General features: G+C 47.0%; 1 non-coding gene across 1 annotated transcript; it reads right to left on the reverse strand.

Moving 5' to 3' along the window:
* Nucleotides 1–19,410: 19,410 nt before the first annotated feature.
* Nucleotides 19,411–19,689, reverse strand: LOC126004992 (small Cajal body-specific RNA 13). The gene has a single exon (XR_007494180.1). It is a non-coding gene; the product is annotated as a small Cajal body-specific RNA 13 (non-coding RNA).
* Nucleotides 19,690–19,890: the final 201 nt, after the last annotated feature.

Consider the following 19,890-nt stretch of genomic DNA (forward strand, 5'->3'; position numbering starts at 1 on the left):
AGTAGGATGAAAGGTCTAGGAGAAGGCCACAGTCCTGGAGGGGGGGAATCACCCCAATGTTAGCACTTTGCAAACTCCTGACAAAAAAAAAAGTCATTTTGGGGGCCGGAGAGATAGCATGGAGGTAGGGTGTTTGCCTTGCATGCAGGACACAGGTTCGAATCCCAGCATCCCATATGGTCCCTCAAGCCTGCCAGGAGCGATTTCTGAGCATAAAGCCAGGAGTAACCCCTGTGCACTGCCCAGTGTGACCCCCCCAAAAATAACAACAGAAACAATATCAACAACAACAAAACATAGGGGCTCTGCCCTGTGTAGGTATAGGTGAGGCAGATAGCTCAGGGGCTTTTGGCAGTGGGTTTTGAGAAGTATTAAAGACTAGATGTGGTCTCAGAAGTTGCTGTCTCTGGCATTGGTTATCTGGATTTCCTTGGTGATGTGGCAACTGAGTCCTGAATGATTCCAGCACGTGCAGACAAGTCTGGACCCCTCAGGACAGGAGTAACTCTGGAAGGAACAAAGGTTAAGAGAAAGTAGAAGAAACCATTCAAGGTTCAGAACCCCTCTCTCTTGCCAAGGTCCTAATAATGACTCATCTTTATAGGAAGTCCTAGCTGGAGCAGTCTGGAAACTCCCTATAAAACCAACTGAAGTGATAAGACAGCTGAAGTGATAGGACAGCTGAGAGGGCATTTGCCTTGTAACTGACCCAGATTCAATCCTCAGCATCTCATATGGTTCCCAAGCCTCACCAAGAGTGATCCTTGAGCACAGAGCCAGAAGAAAAAGCTAGCTGAGCCTTTTATCTTACTGTTTAAGGGCCTAGACAGCCTAGACCAAGATAGCGAACCTATGGCATGCTAAGACCTTGCAGCTGGCATGTAGGAAGGTCTGCAATTAAGATATGCGGCGCGTGCTGCACAGTTTTTAGATACTAAAATCTTGTTATTAAGGTTTAATCGACGTGCTGGCACTTTTGAGAAAATTCTTTGCTTTTGCGCAGCAGTTTGGGCACTCGGGCTCAAAAAGGTTAGCCATCGTTGACTCTAGGCTCACTGAGCTTCATGGTCTTCTGTGTACCTTTCCCATCAAATTTGCTGTGATACTACTGGGCTGACACTACTAGGAAATTTTGAGGTGTCATGTGGCCGAATGAAGACACACAGTCGATAGATCTGAAACAATTTGGTGTTGTGGCAATTTGATGAGATTAAGTCCTAGAGCTGGGCCGTTTCTGCCCAAGAGTGTTGGATGTACCTGTGGGCTGATGTTCCTTCAGGTAGAAAGGAGAATCTGCCCCCACCCATTCTGAGAAGTCCCCAGAATTTTCAGCCAGGACCAGACTACCTGGGAAGAATCAGCAGTCATTATCATTTTCTTTTGAAGTTTAGTAGAATAAGTAAACCAAGATAATCTCTGAGCACTGTAGGTATACCCCCTACCCCCCAAAAAAAACAACAATGATTTTTCAAAGCAAGTAAAACACAGTCTAGAGTTGCTTTGGGTTACATGATCCCTTTCCTTTGATTTTATGAAGATTCCTATTTCTTTCTCTTTTATATTTCTTTGAACTCTCTTTTAGGTAGGAGTTGAGCCACACCAGGTGGTGCTTAGTGCTTACTTCTGTCTCTGTGCTCAAGGATCACTCTTGGGAAGACTCAGGGGACCATAGTGGTTCCGGGATCAAACCTAGGTCAGTTGCAGGCCAGGCCAGTGCCCTACTCTCTGTGCTCTCTTTCTCTGTCCTTTCCTAAACTATTTTACTTCACTGTCTCCTCCCCCAAATTCTTTTTTGAGAAGGGAGAGAGTGGGCATAGGAAATGCAGGTGGAGGTCAGAAAAGACTGACTTTCCTGCAAACACTGGCCTCTGCCTGCAGCTGTGATTCCAGGGTAAAGGTACGTGAGTTCTTTCCCCTGGAGCAAATGAACTTCAGATACAATTGGGGACTAACCTGAGATTCCCCTTATTAGGCATTTATTGTCGACTTTCACCTCTAACATGCTCACGGCACTGCCCCAGGAGACAGAGCTGGGTTAGCGGCCCGGCAGTGGCTTCATATAAGCCAACTCTCCTAACCTAGCTACTCATTGCCAGTGTACCAAGTCATCACTAAAAGCTGAATCTTAGGTTCTTATCTGAGCGAAGCATAGCAAGACAGACAGCCTCTAAGAACTGAAGTTTCTCACCTGCTAAAGGCAGAGAAAAGCACTATTTCATGGAGCGCATATATGCCAACATTTATTTTTTGTTTGTTCGTTTGTTGATTTGTTTGTCTATGGGCCACACTGGCTGCACTCATGGGTTACTTCTGACTCTGTGCTCAGAAATTACTCCTGGCAGGCTTCAGGGAATCATACAGATGCTAGGGATAAAATACTGGTTGACGGCATGCAAGGCAAATGCCCTACCCATTGTGCTATTACTCTGGCCCTATAATACACTTATTCTTTTTTTTTTTTTTTTTTTTTTTGGTTTTTGGTTTTTGGGCCACACCCGGCAGTGCTCAGGGATTACTCCTGGCTGTCTGCTCAGAAATAGCTCCTGGCAAGCATGGGGGACCATATGGGACACCGGGATTCGAACCAACCACCTTTGGTCCTGGATCAGCTGCTTGCAAGGCAAACGCCACTGTGCTATCTCTCCGGGCCCAATACACTTATTCTTATTTATTTATTTATTTTTTGTCCTGGTGGTTTTCAGGGGTTACTCCTGGCTCCGTGCTCAGGAGCTACTCCTGGTGGTGCTCAGGAGACCATATGGGATGCTGGGGATGAACTTGAGTCAGCGGTATACTAGAAAAACACCCTACCCACTGTACTATCGATTTGGTCCCTACTTATTCTTAAAACTGCAAACAGCTGAGCCAAAGAGTTAGTTCAAAGGACTGAGCAAAATCTTCACATGCATGAGGCTAGTGCCCCATCCTCAGCACCATCTGGTCCCCTGAGCACCACTTGGAGTAATCCTTGAATCAGGAATGGTCTCTACACACTGCAATTACTACATAACTGCTGGGTGTGGCTCAGACAAAACAAACACAATTTTTTTGGTTTGTTTTTGGTTTTTGGGCCACACCCGGCAGCTCTCAGGACTTACTACTCCTAGCTCTGCACTCAGGAATCACTCCTGGCCGTACTCAGGAATCCATATGGGATGCGGGGGATTGAAGCCATTTTGACCATGTGCAGGGCAAACATCCTCCCCACTGTGCTATCACTCTGACCCCAAATCAAAAAAAAAAATGTTTATCTGCAAAGTACTATGCAGATGTTAACACTGTTGGATATTATCTTTGACTTCACAAACTGTGGTAGAGTTTTGAGAGTTTTCAGAACACCCTCCCATTGAGTTTCTGAAACTGACATAACAGATTGTCCAAAGCAGGATTTATTTTGGCTTCAGGCTGAGGGAACCTTCTGCTACTCCACAGCAATCCACGAGAAAGAGGGAAAGGCTGAGTCAGCGACACGAGGGAACAGGGAAGTTCGCAATTAGGAAGGCGATAAAAAAAAAAAAAAAAAAAAAAAAAAAAAAATTATTTTTCGGGCCGGGCGGTGGCGCTAAAGGTAAGGTGCCTACCTTGCCTGCGCTAGCCTCGGACGGACCGCGGTTCGATCCCCCGGCGTCCCATATGGTCCCCCAAGCCAGGAGCGACTTCTGAGCGCATAGCCAGGAGTAACCCCTGAGCATTACCGGGTGTGGCCCAAAAAAAAAAAAAAACCAAAAAAAAAAAAAAAAAAAAAATTATTTTTCGTTTTTAAAAAACAACGCCTAAAAAAAGCCATCGATACAGAAAGGAGTAGGCATGGAAACATCTGGAAAGAGAATTCTGGCCAAGGATGGGGCGGGAGCTCCCGCCATTTCTGAACCCAGCACAGGAAACCCGCCCTGAGGCCTCCTTCCAAACGGGGCCCCAAGGGGGAACCTCAAGAAAGCCCTAAAATGATGCCACTCGGAAACTCTGACTCACTTGGCCCTGGGGCTGTTTGTGCAACCTCCCTACTGGCTCCCCCTGCCGGGAGATGCCCCTCCTCTCTCCCCCATGTCTCCCCTGCAGCTGGCATCTCCTCACCCTGCTGCTCGGATCCTTGAACAAGAGGGCGCGTGCTCAGGCTGACTTCTGTGGATCCTGGTTTCCTTGCCATGCCCAACTCAATACCGTCCCCAGGTCTGTTCCACAGACACATTAGCAAATAGTTTGGAAGGTTCTTGGATGTCTATCCAGCAGCAGGCAGAGAGGAAAAGGCCTCTCCAGGGCCTAGTCACTAGGGTTCTGGAAACGTGTTCTATTTCCAAGCCAGAGACTGACTGCCTGCTCAGGAATGAGTCAGTGTGCTGGGAAGTCCACACTGGGATGCATTCCTGGGGAGGCCCCTCAAGTTCTGAGCTGGCTTTCACCCTGGTTTTATGTTTTCCTCCTCCTCCTCCTCCTCCTCCTCCTCCTCCTCCTCCTCCTCCTCCTCCTCCTCCTCCTCTTCCTCCTTCTCTTCTTCTTCTTCTTCTTCTTTCTTCTTCTTCTTCTTCTTCTTCTTCTTCTCCTCCTCCTCCTCTTCTTCTTCTCTTCTTTTCTTCTTCTTCCTCTTCTTTTTTCTTCTTTTCTTTTCTTCTTCTTTTCTTCTTCTCTTCTCCTTCTCTTCTTCTCTTCTTCTTTTCTTCTTCTCCTTCTTCTCTTCTCTTCTTTTCTTCTTCTTCTCCTCCTCCTCTTCTCCTCCTCCTCTTCTTCTTCTTTTCTTCTCTTCTTCTTTTCTTCTTCTCCTCCTTCTCTTCTTCTCTTCTTCTTTTCTTCTTCTTCTTCTCCTCCTCCTCTTCTTCTTTTCTTCTCTTCTTCTTTTCTTCTTCTCCTCCTTCTTCTCTTCTTCTTTTCTTCTTCTTCTTCTCCTTCTCTTCTTTTCTTCTTCTTCTCTTCTTCTTCTTCTTCTTCTTCTTCTTCTTCTTCTTCTTCTTCTTCTTCTTCTTCTTCTTCTTCTTCTTCTTCTTCTTCTTCTTTTTGGTTTTTGTATTTGGGCCACTCCCTCTCCCATGATGCACAGGGGTTATTGCTGGCTCTGCATTCAGGGATCACACCCTGATGGTGCTAATGGGACATATAAGATGCCAGAATGGAACCCAGCTTGGCTGTGTGTAAGGCAAATGCCCTACCTATTCTATCACTCACGCCCTCTTTTATTTTTTTTTTTTTTTTTTTTTTTTTTTTTTTTGGTTTTTGGGCCACACCCGGTAACGCTCAGGGGTTACTCCTGGCTATGCGCTCAGAAGTCGCTCCTGGCTTGGGGGACCATATGGGACACCGGGGGATCGAACCGCGGTCCGTCCAAGGCTAGCGCAGGCAAGGCAGGCACCTTACCTCTTGCGCCACCGCCCGGCCCCCCTCTTTTATTTTTTGGTTTTGGACCACACCTTGCAGTGCTCAGGGGTCACTACTGGCTTAGTGCTCAGGAATTACTCCTTGCAGTGCTTGGGGATCATATGGGATGCCAGAGATTGAGCCCAAGTCATTAGTGTACAATGTAAACACTGTGCTATCACTCTGGCCCCACTGTCCTCTATTGTTTGTTTGTTTGTTTTGGGTCCACACCTGGTAACTCTCAGGGGTTACTCCTATGTGCTCAGAAATCGCCCCTGGCTTGGGGACCATATGGGACGAACCGAGGTATATCCTAGGCTAGCGCACAGAAAGCAGATGCCAAGCAGATGCCTTGCAGATAGTGCCACCACTTCCCTATATTATTATTATTATTATTATTATTATTATTAGTGCCCCCACTATTATTATTTTTAATTGTAATTTTTAAAAACTTATTTTAGTTTTGGTGCCACACCTGGTGTTCAGATCTTACTCCTAAATTTGTGCTCAGAACTCATTCCTGCCAGTGTTCTGGGGATCATATGTGGTGCCAGCAGGTAAGCTGCATACAAGGCAAGCGTCCTAACCACTAACCACTTAACTATCTCTCTGGCCCCTGTATTTATTTTCTTTTCTTTTCTTTTCTTTCTTTCTTTCTTTCTTTCTTTCTTTCTTTCTTTCTTTCTTTCTTTCTTTCTTTCTTTCTTTCTTTCTTTCTTTCTTTCTTTCTTTCTTTCTTTCTTTCTTTCTTTCTTTCTTTCTTTCTTTTTTCTTTTTTTTCTTTTTTGCCTGTCTTCCAAGCATGAGTGTGCCCTTCTCCACCGTGACCCTACTATGTGCTTGAAAAGATGCAGATCTGCCTGGCTGGCTTGTGAGTGTCTGGAGGTAAGCCCCACCCCTTCATCAGCTTTGTCAAATGAAAATGAGGCCTAGAGATGTGTGCATTGGAAGGAGGGGTGGAGCTTAGATCCTTGGCATTAGGGAGATCTTGGCTGTTGATGCGCAGTGTCATTCTGGGTCACCTCTGAGATTGTCGCGGAAGAGGCCTGGAATAGATCATGTCTCATTTCCTCCTTCTGATCACAAAAGCTCTGGGAATCTAGCTTGTGGGAGACAGTCACATCATTGGCCAATGAACCTTGCTGTTATCATGCTCCACAGAGTAAAAAATAACAGGAACAAGAGTGCTAATATCCAAACAAGGTCCAAAGAGATGGTACAGTGGGTAGGATGCTTGCCTAGCACATACTAACTTAGGTTGGATCTTTGGTATCCCAGGTGGTCTGCCAAGCCCCATTAGGAGTGATCTCTGAGCACTGAGCCAAGAGTAAGCCCTGAGCACCACCGGGTGTGATCCCAATTCTCCCCATCCCCATACAAAAAATAAAGTGCAACCAACAAATTTGTCATATATATATATATGACAAATTTGTTGGTTGCACTTTATTTTTTGTATATATATATATATATATATGTATATATATATAAAACCTAATCTTCTTTTGCAGCCCTTTCTTTCAGCTTTGGGGGGGGTGTCCCCTGATATACTTGAAGTTTTTTTTCTAGTATTTCATATTTTATTTCAGAAAATACTACTAGCAGGCTTCTTGGGAGACCATCTGGGATGCTGGGGATTGAACTCAGGTGGGCCACAGCAAGACAAATACCCACCTCATTGTATCATCACTCCGGCCCCAATTTCCTTTTCTTTTTCTTTTCTTTTTTTAACAGAGCAGATGTTATCAGTTACATAGAGCAACAAACTGCAAACACCTTAATTTGTGGTATGGTCTGCAAAGTTTTTAGACCCTCATTTTGCCATTTTGACTTTTTATTTTTTTATTTTTTTTTTTTTTTTTTTTTTTTTTTTTTTTTTTTTTGGTTTTTGGGCCACACCCGGTAACGCTCAGGGGTTACTCCTGGCTATGTGCTCAGAAGTTGCTCCTGGCTTGGGGGACCATATGGGACACCGGGGGATCGAACCGCGGTCCGTCCAAGGTTAGCGCAGGCAAGGCAGGCACCTTACCTTTAGCGCCACCGCCCGGCCCCTATTTTTTTATTTTTTATATATATTTTATTTAAATACCTTGATTACATACATGATTGTGTTTGGGTTTCAGTCATGTAAAGAACACCACCCATCACCAGTGCAATGTTCCCATCACCAATGTCCCCAGCCCCAATTTCTTAATTGAGTCATCATGAGATACACAGTTACAAAATTATTCATGAATGAGTTTCAGTTATGTAATGTCAAATACCCTTCTCCAGGGCATATTTCCTGCCACCAATGTCTCCTGTTTCCCTTCCCCTCCCACTACCTTCTTCTATGGCAGACATTTTCCCTCTATCTCTTTGTCTCCCTGTCTCTCTGTTTCTGTCTGTCTGTCTGTCTATTTCTCTTTCTCTCTCTCCCTATTTTCTTTCATTTTCCTTTTAGGCACTGTGACTTGCAAGTCATATGCATAATACTCCTCGGTCACAATATGGCATTTGCCATTTTTATTTGTTTGATCTTAAGGTCACTGTAGATAAATTGACTGTCGTAGGACATTAGAACTAAAAAGAGAAGGGGGCGAAGAGATGGCATGGAGGTAGGGTGTTGGTCTTGCATGCAGGAGGACAGTGGTTCAAATCCTGGCATTCCATATGGTCCCCTGAGCCTGCCAGGAGCAATTTCTGAGCGTAGAGCCAGAAATAACCCCTGAGCGCTGCCGGGTATGACCCAAAAACCAAAGAACAAACAAACAAACAAACAAACAGAACTAAGACCCCCCTTCCCGAATCCTCATGCCGTCTCCCCACTGGCAATGCAACACAACAACACACAGGCAGTGAGGCCCATGGGGAGCACCTCCTCACAATATCCCCTCACACCCCCACAGTCCAGCATTCCCCTTCCCCCAGGTCCTCAGCAGCTTCCACCCCCATAGCCCGGAAACCACTCAGATTTTTCCCATTCTGTGGGTCAAGATTGGAATGCAGGGTATGTGACCTGGGGCGAGCACTCCACCTTCACTGTGTTCCCTGGTGTCCATCCAAGTGTGGTCAGTGCCTAGAGTCACGGCTGGGGTGCACCAGTCAGTGAGAGATATTCAGGAAGCCACCCATTCAGAGCAGCCAGAACCAAGCTGTTGCCATTTTCCCTCCCATTTTTCTGGGTCATGCCCAGCAATACTTAGAAGTTCCTCCTGGCTCTGCACTCAGGAATCACTCCTGGCAGTGTTCAGGGAACCATGCAAGATACCAGCGATCGAACCCAGGGCAGAAGCATTAATGACAAGCACCTTCCCAACTGTGCTATCACTCAGACCTCTGGCTGTGCCTTGGGAATGGGCTTCTGACTCAGCATGCATCTGCACCCTCCCACAGCTCCAGTCCCCTGTGCCAACTATTTTTCCGGCCTGCCACAGGCCCATGGCCACTTTCTGGCAATGTGCCCTGAGCTGACTGTCCAGGGCTGGACCACAAGGTCCAGAGCTTCAACCTGAGTCAACAGCCTGGGTCTGCCCCGAGGACACTGCTCAGCTCTTGGGAAAATAGCTCAGGCCTGAAAGCAGCAAGATGGAAGTAACCACAGGACCGTTCCCACAAAATGCTGGTACATAGGCAGCTGACTCCGTATCATTCAGAAGCAGAAGAGGAAAGCCCAGCTGGGAGTGCAGGGAAGGTGTTCTGGGCAATGGAGCAAGGATGGAACGGAGGTCCAAAGAATGGACACCAGGGAACACAGTGAAGGTGGAATGCCCGAACCCAGGTCACATACCCTGCATTCCAATCTTGACCCACAGAATGGGAAAATGGGCAAGGTGTTCTGGTGTTCTGACAGCGATGAAGAGTGCGAGTGAGTGTTTACTCCAGGCTTTCTCTGCGCTCCACTGTTCTCAGCCTTTGCTTACTGATTAGCTCACCCAGCCTCACTCATATCTACCCTTCAGGGCACCATTATTACATATATATATATATATATACACACAAATATATATATTACTACATATCTATATATATATTACTACATATCTATATCTATCTAGGTTTTGGGGCCACACCCAGCAGTGTTCAGGTGTTACTCCTGACTCTATGCTCAGAAATCACTCTTGGCAGGCTTGGGAGACCATATGGGATGTCAGAGACCAAACCCAGATTGATTGCATGCAAGGCAAATACCCTTCCTTCTGTGCTATTGCTCTGCCCTCCACCGCCCCCCCCCCCCCCGGCACTATTATTATTTAATGCTCCCGATGAAGGAAAAAAGTGGTAATCACAAGCAAATAGCTGTCTCTGACCCAGGGGACACTGCCAGGCACTCTGGCCCTGGTCTGTGGTTCAAATGATTTTTGCCATTGTCCATCCAGGTAGCAAGAGTGGAGGACTTTTTTCTGATTACAATTTCAGGTTATATTTTTTTCATAGGTTATATTTTTACACAGAGCTACACTGAGCCTGGAATGTGAGACTGTGGACTGTGGAGATGTTCAGAGGGTTGTGTTTATCATGCAGAAGACCTCCGTTCCATCCTTGCTCCACACAAACCTACTACAGGCATTGCCAGGTGCAAACTCTGAACACTGTTCCAAGAGTAGCTCCTGAGTACCAGTAGTTGAAACTGCTCCCTACCACCACCACCAAGAATAGAAAAAAGAAACACATCCTAAATTGAAAAAAAAATAAAGTTAAGCTCTGGCTTCTTGAATGAGTGTGATAAATTTTATTTATTTATTTATTTATTTTGGTTTTTGGGCCACACCCGGTAACGCTCAGGGGTTACTCCTGGCTATGCGCTCAGAAGTTGCTCCTGGCTTGGGGGACCATATGGGACACCGGGGGATCGAACTGCGGTCCGTCCAAGGCTAGCGCAGGCAAGGCAGGCACCTTACCTTTAGCGCCACCGCCCGGCAGAAAATTTTTTTTTTTGAGTGTGATAAATTTTATATGGATCAAGGCTATTGAGAAAAAAAAATGCAAAGAATATGGGGCCAGTGTGATAGGACAGAGACTAAGGTGCTTGCCTCAGATGTGGCTGACCACGTTTCAATTCCTGGTATTTGGGCCACGGTGGTGGCACAAGCGGTTCAGCATTTGCTTTGCACGTGCTAACCTAGGACGTACCGCAGTTTGATTCCTCCTGGCGTCCCATATGGTCCTCTAATCCAGGAGCGATTTCTGAGCAGGAGCTCAGAAGTATTCAGGAGTAACCAGTAACCACAAGTAACCTCTGAATGCCACAGGGTGTGCCCCCAAACCATCTCCTATGGTCCCGAGTCCTGCCAGGAGTGAATCCTGAGTGCAGAGCCAAGAGTAAGCCCTGAGTACCGCTGGACATGGCCCATGAACACACACACAACTAAAGAATAACACTAAGCTTAGTCCCATGGACAATCTGTATTTCTATCCATGTGCATGTTACATGCATTAGGTGTGGCTGTGCTACAAGTTAAACCCTCCAGCTGAGCAAATTCCCCCACCCCACCCCCAGGTTTGCATCAGGCAGAACTGCCAGATTCCATCCCCACAACCATGTGCAGCACACAGGCTGTTGGCACCCGCTTCGAGGAATCAGTGTGGTTTTGTGTTCTCTGAATCGCTCTCTACCAGGAAAAGCACATTCTGCCCCAGCTGTTTCCTATAGTTGCTAAGCACGTTGGAGCTTCGGGTACAGATGAGAAAACCATGCACAGTTCCAGCCAGTGTTTGCACTGACCCGGCAGCACTGGAAGGTGCTGGCTGGCTGGTCTGTCCACAAATCTGGGAGTCTGTCTGCTAACCAGGTGGATGGGCAGAGGGAACAGCAGGAGGGGCCTGAGCCTGGCCAACACAGCCCTTCCCCGGGGGCCCAGCTCTGCTTCCAGGCAACGGGCTGGTTCTTGTCCTTCATCCCCTCAGGAGCTGTGGCATAGGGCCACGGGAGGAGAAGGAGGGTAAGAACATGTCCCAGACTTGAACACCTTTGCCAGGGGGTGGGCTTTTCTGGGAGCTGGGGCCTCTGTGAGTCCTGCTCCAACCAGAGAAAGTCTGGAAGGAGAGAAGGTGTTCCCTGTCGGTGCTTCCCGGAGGAATGTTTCTGCAATCTGGAAGGTGCCCTTTCCTCCTGGGCCATTCAGTTCTTTGATAAGGCTGGCGGCACTGTATGTGACAGGCTGTGTGCCCAGGAACCCCAGGGAGGACAAAGGCCCTGCCTAGAAGACTCTAGGGAGCAGGGGGTACTTGGACCTTGAGCAAAGGATAAAGATATGTGCATATCTTTATATGCATAAAGATATGTGCCACCCCCAAAACTCCCCCAAGCATCCTCCATGCAAATGGGGACTCTGCTTCTTGGGGTTCATACTTGTTCAGCAGACCACTTTACTCAAGTTGCTTGTATCAAATAGTCCCTTTGTTCCTAGGAAACCTGAAGCCCTTGGTGACAATCTTTGGTGCCCAAGATGCCACCTGGGCAGAGGCTGGTCACTTACTCTCCAAATTTCAGCACCTGGCCTCCACCATCATGAAGGCACAGTCCCTGCCCTGCTGTCTCTGTATCCTGGAGTCTTTCAGGAACTTTCCTCCTGGTGGGCCAGAGTGATAGCACAGTAGGGAGGGCATTTGCCTTGCATGCAGTTGACTCAGGTTCGATCCCCTGAATCCCATATAGTCCCTCGAGCTTGAAGGAGTAATTTCTAAGCAGAGTCAGAAATAACCACTGAGCATGGGCCCCCAAACACACACACACACACACACACACACACACACACACACACACACACACACACACCCTTTCCTCCTCCTGCTTCTTCTATGCTGGTAGAGAGGGAAGCAGAGAAGACATGCCTGAACCACTAAATGTAGCTCCTGGTTGATCACAGTTTCTGGGGTCACCCAACACCCAGAAGCAGGGCTGGGTAGTCTGCAGCCCTGATGGGGTCAGCTAAGACTGGTTGGGACCAGCTCACACTTTGGTAGTGACGGCTGGTTCCCCTTTTTGGTGAAATTGACCCCATCCCTCCAGTTCACAGATGAGGACTGGTCTAAAACAAAGATACCAGGTTCACTGGCCATTCACGTTCTAGAGACCTTCAGGGAGTCTAAGCCCTTTCCAAGCTCCTGCACTACCTGGCTGAGCCACTCAATGAGTCAGGGTTCTTTGTGGTTTTGCCCCCACAAAGTCTCCTTTTTCATTAGATCCCAGAGGGAGCCAGGTGGCTCACCTTCCTACTTCTGACCAACCTGCCAGTTTAGGCTCCTGCACTGTTCCTGAAAGTCAGGACACCCCCAAGTCATCATGCCACATGCCTGCAGTCTCTTTCCCCTCTTTATCTCCACCCTATCAGCCATCAGCCTGAACCCCCTTCTCCCTAGTCCTCCTAATGCTGTTAAACCCACTTCCCCAACACTATTTTCTGCAGGCCCAGGGACCCTCAGACACTGCTATCTGGACCCTAAGAAGTTTTTGAAGGTCAATGTTACCATCTCACCACCACCACCCTCATCCCAGTTTCCCTGGGCACCAAAGCTGGGATGGGTCATTGCCTGCAGAGCTGTGCTGCTCCCACTGCAGTATTGGGTGACCTGCTGGCCTCCATCCCTGGACTGGGACTTCAGGGTTCTGGGAGAGGGAAAGTCTTTGTTTGTGGGCCATTCTGGTGATACTCAGGGCTCACTCCTGGCTGTGCTGAAGAATCACTCCTGGCTCTGTGTTCAGGGATCACTCTGGTAGGCTCAGTGGACTATATGGGATGAAGATTGAACCTGGGTCAGCTACATGCAAGGCAAATGTGTTACCCACTCTACTATCTACTATCACTCTGGCCCAGAAGGTGACTTTATCTCCTACTCAGTGGACATGACTTGTGGAAGCCCACAGAAGGTTCCCACAGTCTAAGCCTTTCACTCAGCATCATGTGTGGAACACATGCATGGCGCCACCTGAGTGCTGCAACAAATGGGGCAAACAGTCACAAACACACAAACCCTTGGGGGTGAGAAGCTGCTGGTCAGACAGGTGGTGCCAAGGGCTGGTAGGTCAAGCACCCAGGGTGCCACTTTCCCAGGTTCCACTGGGCCCAACAGTTTTGAACCCAATGCTGGCTCATGGATGTAGAAAAACCCATCTTTCTAGCAGTGCCATTCAACTCCAAACACCCGGTTATACTTGGTATTTCTCAGTTTCCCAGGACGGGTGCAAATAAGTCCTGGAAGCACCGGTGACTGTTTATTCTGCTAACATGGGAGGAGAGTGGCCAGCAGCCCTGACGTGTATTTTTGTTTGCTTGTTTGTTTTTTGGGCCACATTTGGTGGTGCTTAGGGGACCATATAGGATATGCGGCATCAAACTCAGATAAGCCACACGTATTGATCTGGCCCCTGTGCTTTTAAAAAGGGTCTTTCTAGTCTGGGGGCTATATTAGAAAACTTCTTAAGTTTGCCTTGCTATAAGAACCGACCTAGGAGGAGAACTGAGTCTTCCTTGAACTGGGTAAACCTGTTAATGCTGTCTAGGTATATACAGCAATAGTCACCAGCATTAAGCTCCATGAGGCAATTAGACTACTGCCCCCTGGCGGTTTTTGAGTCACACCTGGCGGTGCTCAGGGGCTATTCCCTGGCTCAGAGGTCACTCCTGGCAGGTTTAGGGGACCATATGGGATGGTACCCATTTAACCTTGGTGAACCACTGTGCTATTGCTCCTCCCCTGGCCCTAAGTGTTATTTCTGAACATAAACCAAAATCCCCTTCTGTGAGAGGTTATGCTTGGCAGACACCCTCTGATGGTGAAGAAAGTGCCAACAGCACCTTCCTAGGCCCAGGAGCAGTATGTGTTGGTAGAACATGTGGTACTGCTCCTCTAGGCTGGCAGATGAACAGGCTGAAACCAAAATCCTGCTTCTTGATCAGATAGCTTTTGATTTTTTTCCTGGCTCTGCATTCAATAATTACTTCTGGTGGGGCTCAGGAGACCATATGTGATGCTGAATATCGAACCCAGGTCTGCTGAGTGCAAAGAAAGTGCCACCCCTGCTGTACTATTGCTCCAGCCCCTTTACTTTCTTTTTAAAATAAAACACGTGCGTGTTTTGGAACAGGGAAGATTGAGCCCTATTTGGAAGTGCTCAAGACTTAGTTCTAATTCTGTGTTCAAGGATCACTCCTAGTGGGGCTTGGGAGACCATATGGGGTGCCAGGAATAAAAACTCAGTCAGCCTTGTGCAAAAGGAATGCGTCTGAACCCCTGTACTATTCAGTACTTTTTTATTTCTTTAATAGAGTGTCTGGTTTATAATATAATCCTATATTAAAATGGTTTCATTAAATGTTAAGTCAACTACATTTTTTTTTTTTTTTTTTGGTTTTTGGCTCAGACCCGGCAGCACTCAGGGGTTAATCTTGGCTTTATGCTCAGAAATTGCTCCTGGCAGGCTCAGGGGACCATATGGAGTGCCGGGATTCAAACCACCGTCCTTCTGCATGCAAGGCAAACGTCTTACCTCCATGCTATCTCTCCAGCCTGAAGTCAACTACATTTTTGCATTATACTTTGACACAGTATAAAGTTTAAAATTGGGGCCTGGACAGATAGCACAGCACTTCCCTTGCAAACAGCAAACTCAGGTTGATCCACAGCACATGTCCCCAAGCACCATCAAGAATGTCCCTGAGCACAGACCAGCACTAAAACCTTAAGCCTTGGTTACAGCCAGTATGCCCCCTCCCCCACTAAAATATTTTTCTAAACCACAATAAGCCCAAAACAAACAAACAAAAAAATCCCCAAAGTAACCTACCAACCCCATAAAAATAAATAAAAAAAAATAAAGCTTAAAATGAACAAATGAGACTTTTCTCCTGGTCTTAAGAACAGGAAATTCTTTTTATTTTTTCTTTTGGGAGGAAGGAGGCCTACCTCACAATGTTCAGGGACCATGGACTAGGATGGAAACTTTCAGCATGAAAGTGTGTGCTGGCCCTCTGGGGGTCTCTCTCCAGCCTCAAAGCAGGAAATAATTTTTTTTTTTTTTTTGGTTTTTGGGTCACACCCAGCAGCTCTCAGGGTTACTCCTGGCTCTACACCCAGAAATCATTCCTGGCAGGCTCGGAAAACCATATGGGATGCCGGAATTCGAACCACCATCTTTCTGCATGCAAGGCAAATGCTCTACCTCCATGCTATCTCTCCAGCCTCGGGAAAGAATTCTTACTTTTTTCTGCAAAGGGCAAGGGCCGTCAATGTTCTCAGCTCCTCCAGATGGAGTCTGAGTCTCCCAGACTTAAGCAAGGGAAACAGTAAAAGATAAAGCCACTGTCTGATCCTGAACAAGTTCAACAAGGCTCAGGTTGGCTTAGGATGGGGTAGAAAGTGAAGGATCAAGACCTTCGGGTGCACTGCAGTGAGTGATAATCAATTCTTCTGATTATCCAACTCCTTCTATTATCTGGGGAAGAGTATTTAAACACAGCTAATAGGATTTACCTGTGTGGGAAGCTTGAATAAAGAGAACGTAAGGGCCAGAGTGGTGGCGCAAACAGTAGGGCATCTGCCTCGCACACACTAACCTAGGATAGACTGCTGTTCAATCCCCCATGCCAGGAGCTATTTCTGAGTGCATAGCCAGGAGTAACCCCTGAGCGTTACTGGGTGTGGCTCAAAAATCAAAAACAAAAAACAAACAAACAAACAAACAAAAAAAAAACCCAAAAAAGAGAAGGAAGGTACTGACTGGTCAGGTGTATGAGCAGCATGACAGGTCTACCTACATGACTGGGAAAAGCATAGGTCTCTGTTGTGATATACCAGGTGTTTGCTCTAACAGGTGCTCATCTCCCTCTCCCCAGCAGGAGAGGGAGGTGCCCGGGCCTACAGGGGGCATCCTTTCAGGGGTTCCATTAGAAGGGCATGAGTCTGCCTTGCTACAGTTGGCGATCTCAATGGGGTCCAAGCCTGTCTTTGAAGGGCACCAGCTATAGGAAGCAAAGAAGGCCTGGAGTTAAGCCAGCTCCAAGGTTGAAGGAGATGAAATTCTGACTCATCCTTGGCGATACATCTGAGCAAACACTGGCAAGAAAACAATGAAGTCAGTGATGGCTGGCCAGAGTACAAAGCAGACATCTGTGATAGGCATCAGATGGACACACACGAGTCCCCTTGAGCCTTTTCCAGTGTGTTCTAAGCACCTTCTAAAAGCCACTGAAATATGCATCAGTTGGAGTGAAAGAAACTGCTTAAAGAGGCATGATACAAAATACTCAAACCTTTCATTAGGGTGCTGAGGAAAAGTTAATCTCGTTTCTTCATTTTTGGGGGGGGGGGTGTCACATCCGGCAGCACTTGGGTTACTCCTGGGAGGTTCCAGGGACCATATGGGATGCCGGGATTCGAACCACCGTCCTTCTGCATGCAAGGCAAACACCCTACCTCCATGCTATCTCTCCAGCCCCTCATTTCTTCATTCTTTTTTTTTGTTTTTTGGGCCACACCCGGCGGTGCTCAGGGGTTACTCCTGGCTGTCTGCTCAGAAATAGCTCCTGGCAGGCATGGGGGACCATATGGGACACTGGGATTCGAACCAACCACCTTAGGTCCTGGATCGGATGCTTGCAAGGCAAACACCGCTGTTCTATATCTCCGGGCCCCGTTTCTTCATTCTTACCATCAGCGGCCATCAAGCTTCAGCATACTTTATCATGACAACTTCTTGGGAGGTAAGATTTAGGCTCATTTCCGCAGAACACAGCTATCTAAGCATCTTCCTTCTGCTGAGGAGCTGGGCTCTCAGAAACATGTTGGGGTTCTAATCTGTCACTGGGATTTGCCAGTCTCCATATAGAGAATTAAAACATGCCCCTAGACTGCACACCCATAGGACCAGCACAGTTTGTATGGTAGAGAGGCTGATTCAGTAAACAGTACTTGCGATGGCAAGCTCAAGTTAGCACCAAGTTTTGATGCTATATCCATAGATGCAGAGGTGTTTTCAAATTTCTCAGCACATGAGGCCAGAGTGACAATCTAAAGTAAAGCTCTTGCACTGCTCATGGCTAACCAAGGCTCACTCCCCACAGTCCCATACGTTACCCCAAGTCTCAGTAGAGTGCAGTTAGGAGTAAAGCCCAGAGTATGGCCAGGTGAAGTCCCCAACCCAAACCAAGCAAATATATTTTCTGGGCTAGAGTGATAGCACAGAGGGTAGGGCATTTATCTTGCACATGACCGACCTGGGTTCAATCCCCGACCTCCCATGATACGACCCCCCTCACCCCCAGCATCACCAGGAATGATCTGAGTGCAGACTCAGGAGTAACCCCTGAGCACTGCATGATACGACCCCCCTCACCCCCAGCATCACCAGGAATGATCTGAGTGCAGACTCAGGAGTAACCCCTGAGCACTGCTGGATGTGACCCAAAAACAAAGCAAAACAATCCCTCAGCATAAAGAAATAAGTAAAGTTTTCACTCTAGTGAGGTTGAGTGCTGCCACAGTTATTCACACATAAGATTGGTTCTTAGGGTACTCTAGAGCCCAACTAATTCCAGGGCTGCAGAGACAGCTAGTATGACAGGGCAATAAATCACCACCACTAAAGCACTATTGCAGTCTGTGGGGTACTACACAGTGGATTTCCTTTAACACACCCTACACAGAATGTAGCACTGCCCTTGTGACTGATGTTGAGGCACCAGGGCACAGAGCATCTCCCAAAAGTTAGGTCTTTGAATCAAGAATCCAGATACTTCATGCTGCGCTCGGTGATATGTGGGAAGAAATGTTTACAGACCTAAGAGGCAGGGCTGGTGGTTAATGGGGAAGACTGACCAAATATAGTTAAGTTTAATGTATAAATAAGCAGCGAAAGACAAAGTGTCAGAAGGTCTGAGTCAGTGTGTTTACAACTGTATGACTTTTTAGTTTGCAGCTTAATTACATTATGTCCCCAAACTTCAGGATTTTGAAGGTTTCTGCTTCCCACCCCCACCTGAATAGGCACTGGAAAGGCACTAAAATTGTGTTCAAAAATCTAAACGCCTGTGTACATGGAGTTCCCATCACTGTTTTTCATGTTCTTATCATCTTAGGAGAGAAACCTCAACATGAATATGCCAATATGTATTTAAGAAACTTTCCATTTGTGGAGAAAATTAGTATAGGATGAAGTTCTAGAAAAAATATTTTGAAAACTGTATTATTTATTTTCTTGGTTTCTGGGTCACACCCAGTGGCCCTCAGAGAACCATAGACAGTGCTGGGGATTAAAACTCAGTCAGGTGCACACACAAGGCAAGCACCCTACCCACTTGTACTATCTATGCCTCTGGCCCAGTTGACTGGCAACTAGTATTTTTTTTTTTTTTTTTTGCAACTGTATTCCTAGCACATCAAAACATTTCACTAAAAAGCCAGTTTAGGGGCTTGAGTGAAGCGTTTGTCTTGCACGCTGCCAACCCAGATGGCCCTGGTTCAATACCCCCAGGCTGCCAGGAGCAATTTTTGAGTACAGAGCCAGGAGTAGCTGAGAGCCGCCGAGAGGTGGGCCCAACATCCCCCTCCCAAAAGAAAAAAACAGTTTATACACTCTTAGAGGTTAAGTCACTGCCCACTACCACTTTTGCCCCACAAAAATACCGAAATCAGTCCACCATTCCAATCAACACAAAAGCAGAATCAGAGTTTATAGTAAGCTATTTTCAAGAGCAAACTAGAAGTATTTATTTTCTAAATAAATATGATAGAAGAGCAAGAGAAGTTAAGTGATTTTGCAAATAACAGATTGTCTGCAACTTGCTGCACCAGTCATTCTGGCCATTCTGATTTACCTGGAAACAATGAATCTGTAAAAACAAAACAACAAAGTATTCTTTAAGAAGCTGATTTGGGTCTCACACAGAAAAAACTATAAAACATGAGTCACATGGCTGAAAATGAAATTACTACAAAGGAACATTTGAGCTCATCTCCAGCATAATAGGTTTAGTTTTGTGCGTAGTGATAACCTAGACTATTCCTGCACAAAGCAGATACATTTAAGCACCTCCATAGCGTAAATACCGCAACCACTTCTAGCTACGATTTAAAAAAGTAATAAAAGGAATTTGTAGCAGTACTTTAGTGCCCAACAGAAACCACTCCATCTGCCGAACAATATCCAGACTGCAGCTTTTCTCTGACTATTGCTGATAGACAAACGACACAGCCCAGTCGCTATCGCCGTGGCAACAGTGCTCATGAGCTTGTGGGAGGAACATTGCACATGGCTGGCTGGGGCCTCGGGCAGGCATGCCTCAGCTTCCTCCAGAAGATGCTCTTTCTGCGAGGCTGGAGTGCCCGAGGTACCACCAACCCCGTGCACGGGCTCCCAGCCTGCAGAGTGCCGCCTGGCACACAGCGGAGCACTCACCAGCTAGCTGGAAAACGGGTCGCTCTCTCGGGGTCCCCAAAAGATTGTATACCTGCTTCTCATCCGCCCGTGGAGCCCACCTGGGTAGTGCCCGTGGTGCCCACCGCTGGCACCGGGCAGGGCATTGCGGCAGCTGCTGCTGCAACCAACCGGCTGTTTTCATCCCCGTTCCC

The sequence above is a fragment of the Suncus etruscus genome, chromosome 3 (assembly GCF_024139225.1).
Source record: "Suncus etruscus isolate mSunEtr1 chromosome 3, mSunEtr1.pri.cur, whole genome shotgun sequence".
Lineage (NCBI taxonomy): Eukaryota > Metazoa > Chordata > Mammalia > Eulipotyphla > Soricidae > Suncus > Suncus etruscus.